Source organism: Panthera onca, chromosome B2 (genome assembly GCF_046562875.1).
Source record: "Panthera onca isolate mPanOnc1 chromosome B2, mPanOnc1 haplotype 2, whole genome shotgun sequence".
Lineage (NCBI taxonomy): Eukaryota > Metazoa > Chordata > Mammalia > Carnivora > Felidae > Panthera > Panthera onca.
The window spans coordinates 132,002,268-132,015,029 of NC_138343.1; positions in this window are offsets into that span (position 1 = coordinate 132,002,268).

Genomic DNA, 12,762 nt, shown 5'->3' on the forward strand with positions numbered 1-12,762 from the left:
ATAGACTAAGTGGTCTTTCAGTTGGGTCATCCAGTGTCTGAAAGGCCACTTTAATGTGGTACTTGTTGGGGCACAGACAACAAAGTCATTTAGTTAATGATTGTGCATCATTATAGAGGGCAATCTAGCAGCGTGTATCGGGCCAAACCCTCCCTACAGAGTCCTCACAAAACCTTCGATTATACTTAGAGGACTACCTTCATCCTTTAGATGACACCGCATGGCTTTAATACGCTGATTCTCTCTCTCAAGCTCTGGGTTAATCCTTAATTTCTCATTTATCTGACTTCCTCTTGCAATTAACAGTAAACTTCTACACAAAACAAACATGCTATTGTCCACTATTAGTTTTATGTGCTCTAACCTTGTCTTTTCATTTAGATGATACGCTGCTAGATTTCTAAATGTCTGTATCACCCTCTCCTTTCCTCTTCTCTCTTCTTTCACTCATGGACTCCTCTCCTCGTTCCATTCCACTCCAGCTTTCTGCTAGGCAACAAATGCCCTGGCCTTTTCCTCTGCTGAAGCAATTCATCCCAACGGTTTTGAAACCATAAAGCCTTCCCCAGTTGAAAGAAATTGTTCAACTTTAAAGTTTATTTATTTTTTGAGAAAGAGAGTGGGGTAGGGGCAGAGAGACAGAGAGCAAGGGAGAGAGAATCCTCCCAATGTGGACCTCAAACTCACGAACCACGAGATTATGACCTGAGCCAAAATCAAGAGTTGGACACTTAACCAACTGAGCCACCAAGGCATCCTGAAATTGTTCAACTTTACCATGCTTCTGTCCTGTATAAGTATAATTTTGAAAGTTCCTCCTCATTTCTTATTTTAAAAAAGGAATTGTCCAGTCTTACATCTATAGAAGTTTGTCTGTCTTGCTGTCTCCATTTTTCATTATCTAGTCACTGAAATAGGGATTCTATCCCAACTGTTCCACAAAAACGATGTACACTTTACAAACTTTATTTTACTGGAAGTTTCTGTAGCACTTGAAGCAGCTGGCCACTCATGGCTTATAAAACACTGTTTCCTTGGCTTTCTTAGTACTACACCTTCTTGGTTTTTCTTCTGCTTCACTGGGCCGTGCTTCTCAACCTCCTCCTCAGATTTAGCTCATGTTTCTATTCCTCAAATGCTTATTTTGCTCACAGATCTCCTAGTGGCTCTCCTCTTTTCTCCATATATACTCTTCTTGGGTGATTTCATCCACTCCCTTTGCTACAGCTACTAGCTCTAAATTTATGATTCTCAAATAGTTTTGGCCAAGAATTTTCTGCAGAGCTTCTCATCTCCATATCCAATTGCCTTCTGAATGTGTCCATTTACATGTCTGACAGGATGTAATCCTATAATCCATGTAATCCATCGAAAATTGAATTCATTATTATTCCCATTATTTCTGCGTCTCCTCTTGTATTCCATATTCCAGTGACGGGTGCCAAAGCAGTGGCAGACATAGTAGAATGCCTATCCAAAATCCATCCTTGCCCTTTTCTCCTTCCTCATAGAACCCAGTTTTGTTTGGATTTCCACCATCCTCCAAGGGATCCCTGAGCCCTAGCCCTGGCATGTCCTAGTTGGTTGAGAGTACATTAAACTAACAGTAGAATCATTTCCCTTGCCAATAGTGGTTTGGGTGGATGTGTGATCAAATTCTGGCCTCCAATGAGACATGAGATGAAGTACATTGGGGGGCTTCTGGGAAGGTGCCTCACTCTTAATAAAAGACATAGAAAGAAACTGGCACCTTTGGTGCCCTTGAATATTGTTGGCCTTGGATTAACTCTTGAAACTGTTACAGGCATCTCATATTTCCAGCAGGAGCTTGCCTGAGAACAAACACACAATATGATAGAAGATAGAATGTTTTTAAAAAAGTCAGAAAGGGGCACTTGGGTGGCTCAGTCAGTAAAGCGGTCGATTCTTGATTTCTGCTCAGATCATGATCTCACAGTTCGTGAGTTCAAGCCCTGCATGGGGCTCTATGCTGGCAGTGTGGAGCCTGCTTGGGTTTCTCTCTCTCCCTCTCTTTCTGCCCTACCCCCACTCATGCTCTCTCTCTGTCTCTCTCAAAATAAATAAATAAACTTTTTAAAAAAGTGTCAGAGAAACAGAATTATCATTCCATTCCTCAGGCTGCTTTTCTCCTGAAAGATGGTTCAGATCAGCGGTTCTCAAACAGCATCGACCACAATCACCTGGCTTCTAAAATAGACACTATTCAAATGCCACCCCACTGCAAGGTTTTGATTAAATAGATCTAGAGTAAGACCTGCCAATGTGCATCTTGGACATGTTCCCATGTGATGCTAATACTGCTTATCCAAGGAATGCACTTTGAGAACCACTGGTTTAAATCTCTGACCCAAGGTTTCCCCCTATTTGTAGCCAACAGCATTTTAATGGTTAGATAAAGCTACATGCTCTATTGTCGAAGCCCCAGAATCTTGGGTTTCATTCTGAACTCTCCTTTTCTCCACACATACAATCTACTGTGCAATGTTATTTACTCTACCTTTCATTATTATTTTTTTTATTTTTTAAATGTTTATCTATTTTGGGAGAGAAGGAGAGAGGGAGAGAGAGAATACATGAGTGGGGGAGGGGCAGAGAGAAAGAATTTCAAGCAGTCTCTGCGCTATACCCACATGGGCTCAATCCCATGAGCTGTGAGATCATGACCCGAGCTAAAACCAAGAGTTGGATGCTTAACCAACTGAGCCTCCCAGGCGCCCATGCTCTATCTTTTAAACATGTCATGCATTTGTATACTTTTCCACAGTGGTGATGGATCACTCCCGTGCTCCAGCCACCATCGTCTCTCCCTTGGATTACTGCAACAATCCAACTGGTCTTCCACTCCTACTCTCTCCCTTCAAGAAGTTCACATGGCTTTCAGGGAAAGCTTTTGAAATGGCAAATTTTGTTCTTTTGGGCTTAAAACTTCACAAGGGCTCCCCAAGCCGGCTAGAACGTAGCAAAAAATCTGTACCTTGAACAACAGTCCTTTCTCCCACATACTGCAGATTCATCCCTTGTAACTCCCCACCTTGCACTTGCCTATTCCCTCGTTCCAGAATGTCTCCTAGTCCTTTGAGATCACTGTGCTCTGGGCTCCTCTGTGCCTTGCCATATGCTCTTCTGTTCTCTCCCACCCTAGCCCCTTCTCCGTTGCTTGGACTGCATCTATTCATCGCGAATTAAAGTTTCTGATGAGATATTCCTTCCTCAGAGAACTCTTACCTTACCTCCCAGATCTGGGTTTTAGATGTATCCTGTGAGCTCTCAAAACACTCTTCACTTCCCTTAAAACAGCATTTCTTTTATGCTGTTGTAATCATCTCTCCTCTTCTCTACATCTCGGGAGATCAAAAACCACGAGATCATCCACCTCGTGAAGCCTTCACATAATGCTTGGGACCACATTGTCATTATCATCTGGCCTCCTCTTCAGCTAGCACACAGACATTGAGCCAAGAGCTTCACATGCTTATCCTTCCTTTTTTTAATTTATTTAAATTCTCGTTAGTTAGCATACAGTGCAATACTGTTTTCAGGAGTAGAATTCAGTGATTCTTCACTTACATACACTATCCAGTGCTCATCACATCAAATGCCCCACTTAAAACTCATCACCTATCTAGCCCATCCCCCCCCACCTCCCTCCTTCAGCTCTCAGTTTGTTTTTATCGTTAACCATCTCTTGTGGTTTGTTTCCCTCTCTTCTCTTCCTCTCTTCCCATAAGTTCATCTCTTTTGTTTCTTAAATTCCACATATGAATGAAATCATATGGTATTTGTCTTTTTTCTGATTGATTTATTTCACTTAGCTTAATACATTCTAGCTCTATCCACATCATTGCAAATAACAAGATTTCATTCTTTTTGATGGCTGAGTGTTATTCCATTGTGTATATATACCACATCTTCTATATACATTCATCAGTGCATGGACATCTGAGCTCTCTCCGCAGTTTAGTTATTGTTGATAATGCTGCTAAAACATTGGGGTACATGTAACCTATCAAATCTGTATTTTTGTATTCTTTGGGTAAATGCCTAATTCTGCAATTGCTAGATTGTACATATTTAACCTTCTAACTACCATATTTTGCCTATCAGGAAAATGAGGTTCGGAGAGATCACAAGAGGGGTCACCTAATAATAAGAACGCAAGGTTTGAATTCAAGGAGTCTAGCTCTAAAATTTGCTCTCTATTCTTCCTTCTTGGGATAATAGTGTAACAGCACCTAATTTTCTTCAAGAAAAGCACCCCCACTCCACCCATTCCTTACCTTCCCTCTCCTGAGATTTCACTGTTTATTTTACGCACCATCCCCCAGGTACCTGTGGCTACACAGCCTGTGGCCTGTGGGAACAGGTATGATTGCAGTTTCCCAGAGATGTGAAATGCCTGTCACTGGTCCCATTCTCATTTCTCCGAGGCATCTCCCCACAATCCTCTGGGAACACTATCCGGGGTCCTTTTCATGACACAGGCAAGAATGGGGATACATTAGAGAGAGAAGAGCTACCCTTTCTAAGGATTTAAGTGAGTATACCTCCCTCCAAATTCAGAAAACACTAGGTTTTAAGAGTAAAAATAAGTGTAAGTGTACTCTATAAATTTGATAAATTAATAAAGCTAACAAAAAAAACTGATCTGAAAATATAAAAAGGAGAAATACAGCTGTTTGTAAACTATAAAGCCCATCTCCTGGCCACTCCTGACACTTGAATATCCCGTGTTGCTACACTAGTTATTATCCTATCTCCTTGGCGCCTGACAAGCTCTGTAACTCTTAAGCACGAGAACTATTTTCATCCCTGGAAGCCCAGCATCGAGAACAGCTCCCGACATAACAGTGGTGCTCAAAAAAGGAGCAGTTGTAACCTAATCCAATGAAGAAAACGTATATTGCCACCAAAGGTTTTGTGTTCCCCCTTAGCAAGACAGCTCAAAAAGAAATTTGGTTGAATAATTTTAAAACTGAGCCTTAATCTGTCTGACCAGATGCTATTGTTAGTATTTCAGAACCAAAATGGAAAGTTGAGTTGTCTTCTATTCTGTCATCTTCTATTCTCTGAAGCAGAGATTCATATAAACCGTCACCCTGCCCCATAGTCCATCCAAATTTCATGTTGCCATGAGTGCCCCCCACTTCCGCTGGGGTGGCACTCCCTTACGCCTCTGGCAACTCCCCTCACCCTGGGACAGCCTGTATTCAGCTTTTACACACAGGCAGACATCTTCGCACCAGTCAATATTCCCTAGTGACAAGGCCACAAGCCCCCTCGTATGATGGAGCAGAGGGAAAGGGCAAGGTGAAGGACAGACCCCAGGGCCTTTGTGCCATCACTAGCTCTCATGCCTTATGCAGGCGGTACTTGTCCCGAAGAACCAGTGCACAGATGCTTGGTCCCCTACGGGAACAATCTATTCTTAAGACTGATGAAGTTTTTTCCAGTCAGAAATGTGATACTACAATGAGCAGACTCCGAGCCTCAAAACTGGAGCTTCCTGAGAAAAGAACATCCTGAAGATTGTTTGAACTATATTACTGAAATTCTTCTTAATGCGTGGTGACTCAACCCTGTTTGTTCATTGCAAACATAAGCAGGGCTGATTTCTAAGGGTGTGCCTGGTTGAACATATTGTATACACCTTCTGTATGAAGACAGACACCTGGTTAGAAGCTGTAATTCATTTTGTGTAGAGTGTTTAGTTTTCACGTAGAATAGAAATTGAGAAGGCAGTCATTAAATAAGGTTGGCAGATGTCACATTGCAAATGTCCTCCTGTATCCTGTATTTTTGCTATAAAGGACATTATCGGGACAACTGGCAAAACTCAAATGGAGTCTGAAGATCAGAAGGCAGAAGTGCATCCTTGTTAATGTCCTGATTTTGGTGGTCGCGTTGTGACCATATTGGGCACCAAACACACGCAAGAACTGTGTAGTACAGAGCAAAACACACAAGTATCTCTGGCTGCTTACTGTGTAACAGGAAACATAACAAGTGCACAGACAAGATGATGAAAATTGCAAAGCACAGCGTCAAGAGGACCAGAGAACTGACAAGAATCTATAGTTCTCAATATTTGCTCCGCCAGTAACATTGACCCTAATACTCTTGGAGATTTATGGAAGTCTAGCCCCAAGTCGCTGTGAGACGGATATAATTCCTTTTCTTTCTCCTTTATCGAATGAACATTGGAAGGAGCAGGAGTAGCATTCTTCTAGTGTTAGTTTGAATTTATTCTAATTTAATATTAAAAGGTCAATGATTGATCATCTTGGTGACATCGTCTCTACCTGATTCATCTCGAAAACATTTCATTAAATCTCATAGTATAACTCAGATGAATAAATTTTGAATAAGGGCCAATTTTTAAATGAGGCACTAAGTACCATCACCACCCCTCCCCCTGTCCCCCCAGGAAGAAGCATTTCCTGCCTATTCTACCTCAAAAAAACAACAACCACACAGCTTACACAGGGGCAGCAATTGAGAATCTTAATACCTGCCACCTTCTCAGTAGCGTTTTCCGTGTGTGCCAATAACACTTTCATAATAGATTCGTGGGCAGTTCTCAAGTTCAACATTTATTCTTCCACAGTTATAGAGTGTGCTAGATGGTGAGAGAAAGACAACTCCTCAAGATGCTTACAGTTTAGTGGAGGGAGATAACAAACACGGGCAAACTCTGAAATACCTACGTACAAAATACATACAAATCCCCCTTCCCCTCCCTCTGACTACAAGATTCAGAATGTCCCAGCTCACCTCTCTTCTCTGACTTGCAACCGAATCCCATTTGCCCTCCAGCCAACCCCACACGTATGGGTAAATCAACTTACAGGGGGTTGGGGAGATGCATTTTATGGTAATAGCAGGTTTCCCAACTTCCTTGAGTCTACTTCCATATACATAAATCTGGAACAAGCAAACCCACCACCTAGGTTGAAGACTCGGTCAAATGTGATTGTGAATGTGAAACATTACTCTCCAACTGCCTGCCCCACTCTCTTCTCTTGGGTAGATCTAGGTCCAGAAATGCAGTGCAGAGATAGAAAGAAACTGATGATGACAGGGAGGGGCAGTTGTGGGATGGGTGGAGAAGGCTGAAGACCTTGCTTCTCCACCATGGCTTTTGGTACCCCTAACCCCAGCTGATCTCTCCATTTTTCATTCCCTGGAAGCAGAGAAAAGCCTCTCTCTACTTCCTAGTCTCTGTCTGCCCTTCCAGCATCAGAAGTAGAGAGGCATCTGGCCACCTGTTCAGGTGCTTTTCGGTTCCTTGAGTACCAGGAACTGTACTTGAGAGCAGGCTCACTGAAGCTGGGTTGATATTGATCTTCCCAAAGACCTACAGATTTCTGAATTGGCATGTTCCCAGAATCCTTTTCATTCCTTCACCCCAGCACCCTCCAGTGCTGGACCCCAAGCTCTGGTCCAGTGCAAAGAAGACAGAGTCCTCTGCACTTCCTGTCCAGCCACCCATGGAGCCTAGAGTCCCCCTGACACCCTGACACCTGCCTACCCCACCCCAGGTGCAGGTCTGCTCAGGACAGGTGGATGGGCTGGGTGTTGGAACAAGGTGGGAACAAGATGGTACAACCAGGCTGCATCTTTTCAAACTCATCTGCCAACTCCCAGTAATCCTTAATTCTTGAATCTCCTTTTCCTCTTGCAACCATTTTCACCAAATCTTAGAGCTACTCCTATGACTTTCCGAAACTACTGAATCCTTGGGCCCTTTTCACTCTTCTTCTCACATCACGAAGCCCAAATGAACACTCCTTAGAGAAAGGCATAAAGGAAGAGGAGGAAAAGAGTGAGAGGAGGAAACCAGAGAGTGTAAGTTGGGACCCCTCGTGTGATATCGGATGTTGACCAGTCACAAGTGTAACTCTCCCTCTCCCTCGAGCTCTGCCAGCATCATCCCCAGACCCCCACATAAACACACACTAGTTCTCCTCTGTGGAGGAATGTTCCCCTCCCAGGGGAGCAACAGCAGGAAATAGTGCATGAATACTCTAGAGTAATTTTCAATAAAACAGGCTGAAAAAGAATTGATCAAACTTACCTTTGCCTTCTTCAGAAGTTTCAAGATGTCACCTCAGGTACTCTTGAGAGAACCTCGTATATAGTTTTTTGAGCCAGGTGATTTCTATAGTCCAGCAGAATCTCTCTCCTCAGCTATTTTTAAGCCTTGACTGATATTTTGTGCTATTTTAAAGTACTTATGGAGTTTGGTTTGTTACATTGAGAAAGAAAATCTTATGTACTACTGAGTTTCAGTAGTATATTCCTCAAAGCCTATCCATTCTTCCTTTAGTTATCTTGACCTTCTAGAAGAAATGCATGGAATTAAAACAAAATAAAGAAAAAGCCTGCATAACGTTACTTCAGGGACCCCAAATTCGGAGCCAAGGTACATGAGCTCCGATCCTTACTCTACTAATAAATTACTTGTCATGCAAATTTGGGGGAACATCAACCTGTCTCCTTGAGGTTACCATGAAAAGCATGATAGATGATATGTCAAAGTATGTTGACAAAATATAATGTGCAATATAAAAGTATGGTGTTATATGTAAAGAAGTTATTGAAATAGAAAAGATCTGTGCAAAACTTACGAAAAAGAACCCATGAGACCCTTTGCTTAGAAATGCCTATTTTCTCCAAATGCTTTAAAAGACCTTAGAATGGGGTAGAGTCTGAATCTTCAAGGTTTCTTTTAAAAGTATGAAAGCTTCCTCTTTTACCAGATGATATTTGATTTACATCTGTAAGTAAATCTAACCCAGTAGATGTTAGGCTGCATATTTTATTATATGGCATAAAAGTCCACACCACAAGTGGAGTTGAAGCTATTCTCAATTATTTCTTGAAGCCATTTAGAAATAAGATATGATATAACCCAAAGACCAGCTGCCTGGCTGGCTAACAAGCTGACATTTAGATGGAGGGAGCCTAATTGGATGACTGGGGTGCAAAGTGGATGTGAGGATGTGGTCTCAACTTACTTTTTCTGCGCATAAAGCTTAGCTTACATGTATCAGTCTTTCATATCACTGAAGTAACTCACAAGAGAATAAGGTCCTTCCCCAAAGTTATAGGATGTTGTTCATGCAGCGTACCAAAACAATTTAAGCCCTACATTTAATGCACTATTTCCTTTTATTTCAAACAGTAATCCTTAGCTTTATTGTCTGAAAACCACAATACAACATGCTGTATTTGACATTGTTATCTTATGTGATACTTAATATTCTCAATACTACCTATTATACTGCAATTCACAAAATGTTTAAAGGTTAAAAACCTTAGGTTTCATGTTTATTTTTTCCTTTAGCCTAAATATGGAAGACCAGTTTATTCAAGTAGCATAGGATGGATGAGTTTTCGGGGGGATATGTTTTTCATGTTCTTTGTCGTCTGGCCAGGAAAATTATAAATGATCCCCAAGTCACATCACAAGTCATTTGATTACTGGTAGCTGGCATGTAGAGCAATGAAAAGCAGTTTTAAAAAAATCAAACGCTGAGCTGGTACCACCAAGACTCCAGGAAAATATACAAAAAAAAACATAAATCCTGTGACTTTACCATCAAGAGGCTATTTGTCTTATTTATTTCTGGCTTCTAGCACAGTGTCTGATCATCATAGCCACTGAATAAATATTTGTTTAACATATGCTAGTAAAATAAATAGAAACATCCAGAAAAGAATAGCTAGATCTGAATGTGGATTAAAGTGGGGTTTTTTTGCTATATTTTTATTTTCTTTTCTAGAAGCTAGAAATGGTTTCTATATAGCTCATTCATTACAGCGAATTTCCAAATAACTATAAGTCTCCTTAAAATGTCACATCGAGAAAGTCACCGTTCACAGAAGTTAGAAAGCATTTTGATAAGGCAGACCACAGCCTTATGACTGATGGTTTTATTTTGAAACAGATGTGAAGTAACCTGAGCCTTGCACGCCAGGCTCTTACTCCAGACTGCCTTGTACAGAACTTCTCCTTACAACACTCTTCACGGACGAACAATCACCCAGGAAGAATAAATGAAACATGCCACCATTTTGCAAAATGAGTTATTTTATATTCTGATAGTGCTTATATAAGAGACACTTTATAATACTCTCTAACTCTCCACACAAAAAAAAGAAAACACTTAAAAATGAATGCTTAAATATTTCTTTTTCTAGACAATTGGTAAAATTGATGCTAAGAATCTATACCGACTGTAGTACTAATTCATCGAATGATGCTGTAAATTACCATTTTTCCTATCTCCCCACAAAGTTTTATAAAACAGAAGACTTTCCAACTTGAACATCATTATAAATTTAGGGGATGTGGTAGAGAAAAATAGCAAACCTGAATCAAAATGCAAATACAGACACAAGGTCTGGAAAGCACTGTTTGTCTGTTTTTAATTTGTTTAGGTGCACAGTTGTACCTTGTGAGGCCAGGAAGGAAACACAGTCAGCAAGGTCATCATGATCTATCTAGTTACAGCCAGAACCTGGAGAAGGCAGAAGCCTTTAGCCCGACAGGTATGGACAGGAAGCACGCAGAGGAAGACGATTCCAAGCTACAAAAATGCTGGTGCAAACTACAAATTACAAAAAAAAACCTACAAAAATAACTGAGGTAGAAAGATCAAAGATGATGCATCTGAGAGACAGGAAAATGAGGAGGATATGAAAGAGACTGAGATACACCCCACCCCCTGAGCAAATAGAGGAGTAAAACAGAAAAATCAAAGGTAAATACGTCCCTTCCAAAAAGAAAGTCCTGGGACCAAAGAAAATGATCCCACCTAGTATAGGTCCAGTAGTAGCCCAAAACCCTCCTAATATAACTTTGAATTCCCAAGGGCTTACCGTCTCATGACCCTTTGTCCCCAACCCCTGCAACTGTTCATGACTATTCATCCATGTCAACCTAAAACAGAATCTTTATACCAAGCATCGTCATCAATTTTCATAACAATAACACTCACCCTGAACATTTTTGAGTTTAGTAGAAACTGACTGATGACCTTAAACATCAGAGATGACTGATGAAGACACAGAAATCCACATCACATCACACTCTGCCATTTTACTGGCCTCTTTCTGTCTTCCCATCCTCTCTTCTTTTTTTTTTTTTTTTTTTTTATTTTTTTTTTTTTTTTAAATTTTTTTTTTTTTTTTTTTTTTTAATTTATTTTTGGGACAGAGAGAGACATAGCATGAACGGGGGAGGGGCAGAGAGAGAGGGAGACACAGAATCGGAAACAGGCTCCAGGCTCCGAGCCATCAGCCCAGAGCCTGATGCGGGGCTCGAACTCACGGACCGCGAGATCGTGACCTGGCTGAAGTCGGACGCTTAACCGACTGCGCCACCCAGGCGCCCCCTCTCTTCTTTACAGAAGCAAAACACAAAATCCATTCTTCTGTCTCACTTGGAATAACTTACCAACATCTGAAACCTCTGTACCAACAATAATTAAGCCTCTGGGTGTTGGAGAAAGGAGGGGAAAGGTGTAGGGGTCCACTTTCTATCAAGAATTGTCAATGCTTTCTTCCACAAAAAGAATGGTGTGAATAACATGTCACTTCATTACATGTGCACATAAACAATTCTTAGAGATCTTTTGCGCTCACTAAGACTTTATTTGCAAAGAGCATTTATGAATATAAAATGCTTATGCTATGGTGAGACATAGGTTATATATGTAATACAATAATTTTTATAGAGGTCATATATATTTATATTCTTCAAAATGACTTCAGAAAAATATACTAGAATATTAAAATAGCTCTGAATAGTGGCATTATGGATGATTTATAACTTTCTCCTTTATAGCCTTTCTATAACTGTTTTGTCATGGAGAGGAAATGTTTTTTTAAATCAAAAAGAAAAACATAACTCTTATTTTTAAAGATGTCTTAGGGACACACTCGGAAACATTTTTAGATTAAAGTGATATCTGGTTAGTTTGAGCTACGAGAAAGCAGGTGAGGGCATTCATTATAAGTCTCCTTTTAAATGTGAAATACATACTTCACTTGTCCTTGAATCCCAAGCAATTTGATTCTTTGAGACACTGAATTTGATTTCTCCTTGGGGAATTCAACCTTTTTTCAGAATTTAAGTCACACTCTTATGAAATTAATACATTAAGTTAGAGGAAAGAGAAGGGCGCCTGGGTGGCTCAGTCAGTTAAGTGTGAGACTCTTGATTTTGGCTCAGGTCATGATTTTATGGTCATGAGCTCAAGTCCCTAGTCAGTGTCCATGCTGAACGTGGAACCTGCTTGGGATTCTCTCTCTCCCTCTCTCTCTCTGCCCCTCTCCCGCTTGCATTCTCTCCCTCGACTTCTCTCTCTTAAAATGAATAAACATTAAAAAAAATAAAAATAAAGGAAAAAGAGAAAGAAACTCTAAAAATAACATGAGCTAAAGATACAGTAGCATATATTTTTTAAAGTCTTTCTTTCAATACAAAAATTTTATTATGAAGGATTTAATCAAGTTATTTAGTTTGGGGGCTTGGCTATAATCTTCCAAAGTTAGGTACCTAAGGGTCATCTTTTTAAAAAGTTGCTTTTTAAATGCATACTTCATTATAATGGTCTTAGATGGATACTTCTCATATCTTTAAATGATTTCTTAAGTACTGATAACACAAGGCAACTTCTATTTCTACGTATGGAAATCCAGTGTATTCTGCCTAAATCCCTTGCTAATACGTAA